Genomic DNA, 7196 nt, shown 5'->3' with positions numbered 1-7196 from the left:
CTTTGCGAGGATAGCTCTCTAAGTCTTACATGCTTCTCTTGTTTTTTCCGACACCACTGCATAGAAAACCTGTTTTCTGAGGAACGTATTTATCAACGGCACCCAGCAAATGCATGATCCTGTCAGGAAGAGCTGTCGTGTGAGGGATATTTCTAAACACGAGGAATCTATCTGTAGATCCTTCTGTGGTGGGAAATACGGCAGATTGTTTGCTACGGGTCCCATAAGCTTTAAGAACATAAGAACAGCCCTGCTGGATCGGGCCCAAGAAGGCCCATCCAGTCCAGCATCCTGCCCCACACAGTGGCCCACCAGATGCTGCCGGAAGCCCACAGGCAAGAGCAGAGGGCATACCCAATCTCTTCTCGACGCTCCCCTGCAACTGGGATTTAGAGGCATCTTGCCTCTGAGGCTCTGGAAAGACCTGAGATGATAGAGCTTTAGTCCTACGTGCACCACCATGGATTTCTGGGAACCCCAGAGAGCAAGAGGGCATTGGACAGACACTGCTAGAACAGAGCAAAGCTCGTTGTAACCTAGTCTCCTGTTTCCGACAGAGGACAGCTATACGTCTCTAGGAAGGCTATAACTCAGCGGCAGAACATCTGCTTCCATGCAGAAGGTCTCGGGTTCAATCCCTGGCAGCATCTCCAGGTAGGGCTGGGAGAGACTCCTGCCTGCAACCTTGGAGAGACGCTGCCAGTCCGTGTAGACAATGCTGAGGTGGATGGACTGTCGGGAGGTGGGTGGGTGGGCCGCCTGCCTCCCTTAATCATGAGCTGGTTTCCTATGTAGAGGTCCGATGAGCCACTCCACCATTTGATGTATAGAGACTAGTACGTCAATTCAGGAGTCTCCCATCTTGTGAATATTTGGTACGTCTCTTTCAGGTCTCCAAGGGAAGTGCTCCCCCTCGAGCTGGCTGATCTCCCGGCTTTCCCAAAGTCCGCCTCTGGGGGTTGCTGGCCCACACCCACCTTTTCGCATCCCCCCAAATCTCTGCTAAGACTTCCCAATGGATCTGAACCTTTACGGAACGGAACTGGGAGCTTTTGCTCAACCCAGAGGTGAACCCAGCAGAAAACATGTGGCACCTCTGGAGTTTTCTGTCACTACACGAAGACTCACCTGTCAGTCTTTCAGAAGAGCTCTGGATTCCCAGGGTGAAGGCCCGCTGGGCAGAAAAATGGCATCGCGGGATCTTATCGGCAGGGTCTGGCAGCTGTGCCAGATGTTACGGGATAGATCGAGGGCTGCGAGTGATCATCATTTCTCCGTTATGATGCAACCGTTGACAGGTTGGCGCCTCTGGCGAGATCTTAGGAAATATTCCCTCCGACAGCAAATCGCCTTCACATCCTGCCCAACCCTCATCACTTCCCCTCCCGGAAACACTAAAATTCATAACCTAACCATCTTTTTCCAGGGAGAACCCCCTTCCTCACTCCCTTAGCGATGATCGACTTCTGGGGAAACTTCTGGGTTTTATTTTCTGGTCTTTGCTGCTGCGGGTTGTGGTTAATCCAGAATAACGTCCACCCGTTGAGTTCTGTTTCCATCATGGCTAGCATGCATGAGGTCCACACGCTTACTCGCTCATGCCAGGATGTGAAATCTTTCTCTTTTATTAGCCTTTAATTACAGCGGTTGTGAAAAGAACGAGAGGGTTTAATGGGGTTTATGGATCCTGTATTTAGAAATCACAAGTATGGACCTGCAACAGAATGTTTATATATATATATATATAGAGAGAGAGAGAGAGAGAGAGAGAGAGAGAGAGAGAGAGAGAGAGAGAGTGTGTGTGTGTGTGTGTGTGTGTGTGTGTGTGGGCTGCTTCCGAATATGAAATGTTAAATTGTTTTAAGTTTTTGTATATGATTTTAACTTGCTTTATGCTATTGTTCACCGCCCAGAGATGAAAGTTTGGGGCAGTGTAAAAATTTGATAAAAGAAAGAAAGAAACAAAATTGTTGAACTACAACTCCTATCATCCCCTGACACAATGTGACTGGGGAAGATGGGACTTATAGTTCAACAACTGGAGGTCAGGTTTCCCACCCCGATGTCCTCCGTTCTGGCTATTGGCTGCTGTCCTCCATTCTGGTTACGTGATCCCTGATTGGCTAGATTGCTGGAGTTCTTTAGTCTCCCTGTTTTCTTCTGCCAAGAGCGAGGCTCTCTTCAATCTGTGTGTGGAAGGGAAATTCATGCCCAAGCATGAACAATTTAGGCACCTTTCCCCCTTAAAAGCAAAAGGGTTTGAGGCTAGTTGGAAGGAGTATTCTTCAAGCTGAGAAATTTCCCACTTCTTTTGTTTGAGCCCTCTCTCCCTCCCTCCTCCTCACTGAGTTCCATTAGCTCAGCCCGCCTGGTTGTCTGTTAACTGCCTGCTGAGCACACAAACATCCCATCCCATTGAGTTACACTGGGGCAGCATTGGGATATTCCCCTAGGAGGTGAGGCTGTAACTCAGTGGCAGACCATTTGCTTTGCATGCAGAAGATCTCGGGTCCAATCCCTGGCAGTATCTCCCAGTAGGGCTGGGAGAGACTCCAACCTGAAATCTCCGAGAGCTGCTGCCGGTCAGTGCAGACAACGCTGAGTTAGACTGACCAAGGGTCAGACTCAGTAGGAGGCAGCTCCTTATGTCGCTCTGTTGTCTTTTAGACAGCTGCTGTGCTGCCAAATGGGTCTCCTTTTTCTCCGGAAAACACTTCCCTGTGTCGCAATCCTTCCGGCCCCACCCCTACAAAACCCTGCCAAATCATTTAGTGCTGGATCTCCGGAGAGCTGACAAGTGAGGAACTGGCACGTGGATGGGCGCATGGACACATTCTTGAGATTCCGTGCAGGGCCTCACTTGGGTGGGGAGCATCAGCTGGCATGCATGTGACTGCCTCCACGCGTACATGCGTGCATGCGCTAGCATGCCTGTAGGATGCCATCCCGAAAGGTTCCACAGGAAGCATCGGCTTCCCAAGCTGTGAAACACGACCCTCCTTTCTGTCGGCCATTTTCGGAGCGGGGTCTTTGCTGCTAGACATTATGGGATAGTGGGAGATCTAAGTCCAGGCCAAGCACGTGGAAACCAGGAAGTCCAACCCAACCCACAAGCCAGTGCAGACAATACTGAACGGTGGTCTGACTCAGTAGGCAGCTTCATATGTTCATCAGGTGCGTCCAGAGCTCAGTGGAAGAGCGTCTGCTTTGCTTGCAGAAGGTCGCAGGTCCAACCCCTGGCAGCATCTCCAGGTGGGGCTGAAAAAGACCCTTCCCTAAAACCTCGGCGAGCCGCTGCCAGTCAGTGTCGACAACACTGCGCTGCATTAACCAAAGGTCTGACTCAGTATACGGCAGCTTCTTATGTTCCGCAACGTTCTCCCTGTTAGAGAGCTTGGAGGAGAGATGTCTTTATCTACCCCAGTTCGCAAGTAAGGAGAGTCCTACTAATTAATATTGTCTGGGGGCAAAAAAATAGTGAAAATTCTAAATCAAGTAGATCGCTTAGGAAACCCATCAGGGAGATAGAGAAGGCCTACATGCCTTGCTGCTAGCTACATACAGGAAGAGGGGGAGGGAGAAGAAGGAAGCTCTCTCTCCAGGGAGAGAATGGAGGAGGAATAGTCTGAGAGTGGAGGCATTGTTGGAGCAACCTCCTCACAGGGTGCTGTCCAGGGTGCTGAAACCTCACCTGGCCTTGCCCTGTTCAGAGTGTGTTGCTCCCTTGGAGCTCTCCAGGGTCCTGAAATCCCAAGAAGGGCCCTCCCCTCCCAGTGGCTGATTGCTGGATAGGACAGTGGCCATTGGCGCCCCTTGACATGGAAGAGATAGAAGGACTTTCTGTTCAGGCCAGGAGAGCATCTACTAAGTCAGTGTAGGGCTGTGGTTACAATGGTGGACTAACATCAAGGGGACTCCGGTTCGAATCCTCTCTTGGCCACGATGCTCACAATGTAACCTTGATGGTTGCAATATCTCTTGGCCGAACACACCGACTGCGAAGATGAAATTGGGGTGCGAGCAGTCGCAGCTTAGGGGTGGAGCTTCTGCTTCGCCTGAAGAAGGTCCCATGTTCAATCCCTGGCAGCACCTTCAGGTTGTGGGTGGGGGGGGGGAGGCGGAAATCCTGCCTGGATCCCTGGAGAGCTGCTGCCAGTCAGTGTAGACAATCCTGAATTGGATGAAGCAAGGGTCTGGCTCGGTTTGGCAGTTTCAGTGTTGACCAAAAACATCCACAGCTCAGCGGTAGAGCCCCTGGGATGCATATGGGTGGAGGCTCCCTGGTGAATTTTGCATGTGAATGCTGTCTGCTGTAAGATATTCCCCTTAGAAAGGGGATGGGGCCATCACTCCATGATAGAACATCTGCTTTGCATGCAGAAGGCCCCAGGTTCGAACATAGGAAACATAGGAACACAGGAAGCTGCCATATACTGAGTCAGACCCTTGGTCTATCTAGCTCAGTATTGTCTTCACAGACTGGCAGTGGCTTCTCCAAGGTTGCAGGCAGGAATCTCTCTCAGCCCGATCTTGGAGATGCTGCCCGGGAGGGAACTTGGGACCTTCTGCTCTTCCCAGAGCGGCTCCATCCCCTGAGGGGAATCTCTCACAGTGCTAACACATCAAGTCTCCCATTCAGATGCAACCAGGGCAGACCCTGCTTAGCTATGGGGACAAGTCATGCTTGCTACCACAAGACCACCTCTCCTCTCCAATTGTTGGCAGAGATTTTCTTTTTTTAGAAGACAAATGCCGTTTTCCATAAACAGGGCTCAACATCGTACCATTCGTTGAGAGTTCAGCATTCCCCCCGCCCCAGCTCCCCTCTGAGTCTTTGTCTCTCTCCGGGAAGGGTAGGCAGCAAGTTACCGCTAATCCAACATAAATACCCAAGGAGTCAGTCTGGAGCGTGGCATCACAATCGTTTAGCAGAACGTGAGCTGCAAAGCCTGCTCGAGGACCCCGTAACCGGTCAAGTCCCTGCCAGGGAAAACAGTCGAAGGCCACAAGAGCCGCGGAGTCGTCTGCGTGCCAGAAGGTTCGGTTATTTCAGCAGCTCTGAATGAGGCGGCGAGGGAAAGAGATGGCGGGGACAGATACGCGGACTCTCCAAGCTCCGCAGTTCAATCCTTGGCAGCATCCCCAGGGAAGGCTGAGAAAGACCCCCGGCCTGAAAACCCGGAGAGTCGCTGCCGGTCCGTGTAGGCGATGCTGAGTTAGATGGGTCAACGGTCAGACTCAGAACGGCAGCTGCAGCTGCTCATCATGAGCATCCATAACTCGGGGGTAGGGCCTAGATGGACCAAGGGGCTGAATACGCTGGGCGGTTTCAGTGATCATGAGTTCGCGTCAACGCACCCGTAAAATGCAGTGCTCTGGTTGGAGCATACCAGAGAAGGGGAGTAGGGAATTTGCAGAGGAGAAAAGGAGGAGGAGAGTAGCGCTCCCTGCAACAAAGATTCTCCAGTCCCGTTGACTACAAGTCCCAGCATCCCCAGCTGTAATAGCCTTTACCTGGGATTATGGGACGTGCGGTCAGCAACGTTTGGGAATCCGTTACAGGGAATGCTGGAAGGGAGTAGATGAATCGTCGGCCCTCCGGCCGACAAGACTACAACTCCCATCATCCCTACTGACCCCGGTGGCTGGGGCTGAGGCATAGCCCGAAAACAGCAGGAAGGTCAGAGCTGCGTGGCCGTGATCTCTGGCGTGGTCCCAGCCTTCCGGCAACACTTAAGAGATTGGGAACGACACGCCCGTATCGGGCCTGAACACAGGCAGCCCTTTGTGAGCGTCGTTCCCCAAAACAGAGCTCTGAACCAGAGTCCTCGGTGAGTTTTCCCTCTCGGTTCTCCCGTACATTTTTTTGTGCACCGCCGGTGCCAAATTGCACCCATAAAGAAATCACCACTTGCCAGCCGGCAGATCCTCTGCCAGGAGGCTTGGCAGCTGGGAGAGTGAGCCTGATATGTTTACGGCTTCAGCGGCCTGCCACGGGGCTAGCTCTGTATACAACGTGGCTAAATATACAGCTGCATTTATATATCTCCTTAGGACAGAAGGGAGCCCAGCGAAGCCAAGAGACTCCGCTGTCACACTTCAACTCGCTCGATTTTGCTCTTTTGACATCCCTCCGTCTCTTCTTCTATAAAACGAATGACCATGTTGCTTGCGGGGGGTGTTGAACTTGAAGATAGTAAACCCGTGGCAAGAGACGCAGGACGACCAAGCAACTGGAAGCCCCACGTCAAGTTCAGCCCTCCATAATGTCAGAGCGACGTAGGGAGCTGCCATATACTGAGTCAGACCCTCGGTCCATCTAGCTCAGTATTGTCTACCCAGGCTGGCAGCGGCTTCTCCAAGGTCGCAGGCAGGAGTCTCTCTCTCAGCCCTCCCTTAGAGATGCTGCCAGGAAGGGAACTTGGAACCTTCTGCTCATCCCAGAGCGGCCCCATCCCCTGAGGGGAATCTCTTCCAGTGCTCACACATGGAGTCTCCCACCCAAATGCAAACCAGGGTGGACCCTGCTTAGAAATCCATGCTTTCTAACCCAAGGCCAGCTCTTCTTCCAAAGGAGGAGCTGTCATGTCCTTGACCACGTAGGCCAGGGCTGAGCAATTTGAGTTCTCCATCTGTTTTTTTGGACTACAACTCCCATCATCCCCAGACACAGCCGCCAATAGTGTGGGTGATGGGAGTTGTAGTCTAGTTTCTGCAGGAGGGAGTTTTTGAGCCCTGCCGAAGCCTAAGGGTGAGAACATATCTTCCTTGTTCAGTTCGTGGCTTGTTCCTCTTCATTCCAGGGCTCCTGGATTCCGGTTTCAGCGAGGAGAATTTCTAAAATCCGTTCCAGAACTGCAGCATGTTCAGTGTGCTATAGCTTCAGGTCATCCTAGGAATATAAGAAGCTGCCTTCTACTGAGTCAGTTCCTTGGTCCATCTAGCTCAGTGACTGTCTACACTGACTGGCAGCCGCTCTCCAAGGTTTTAGGCGGGGGGCTTTCCCAGCCCTACCTGGAGATGCTGCCAGGGAGTGAACCGGGGACCTTCTGCATGCAAAGCAGATGCTCTTCCACTGATCGATGGCCCTTGCCCTTTGACAATATTTTATTAACGCACACACATGCTCAATGTTTTACGCTGATCAGCTACCACACAAAAGGAATCTGGATGAAAATCCTCTACACACTCCTTCC

The sequence above is a fragment of the Hemicordylus capensis genome, chromosome 16, assembly GCF_027244095.1.
Source record: "Hemicordylus capensis ecotype Gifberg chromosome 16, rHemCap1.1.pri, whole genome shotgun sequence".
Classification (NCBI taxonomy): domain Eukaryota; kingdom Metazoa; phylum Chordata; class Lepidosauria; order Squamata; family Cordylidae; genus Hemicordylus; species Hemicordylus capensis.
Note: the sequence above shows the minus strand (reverse complement) of the source record.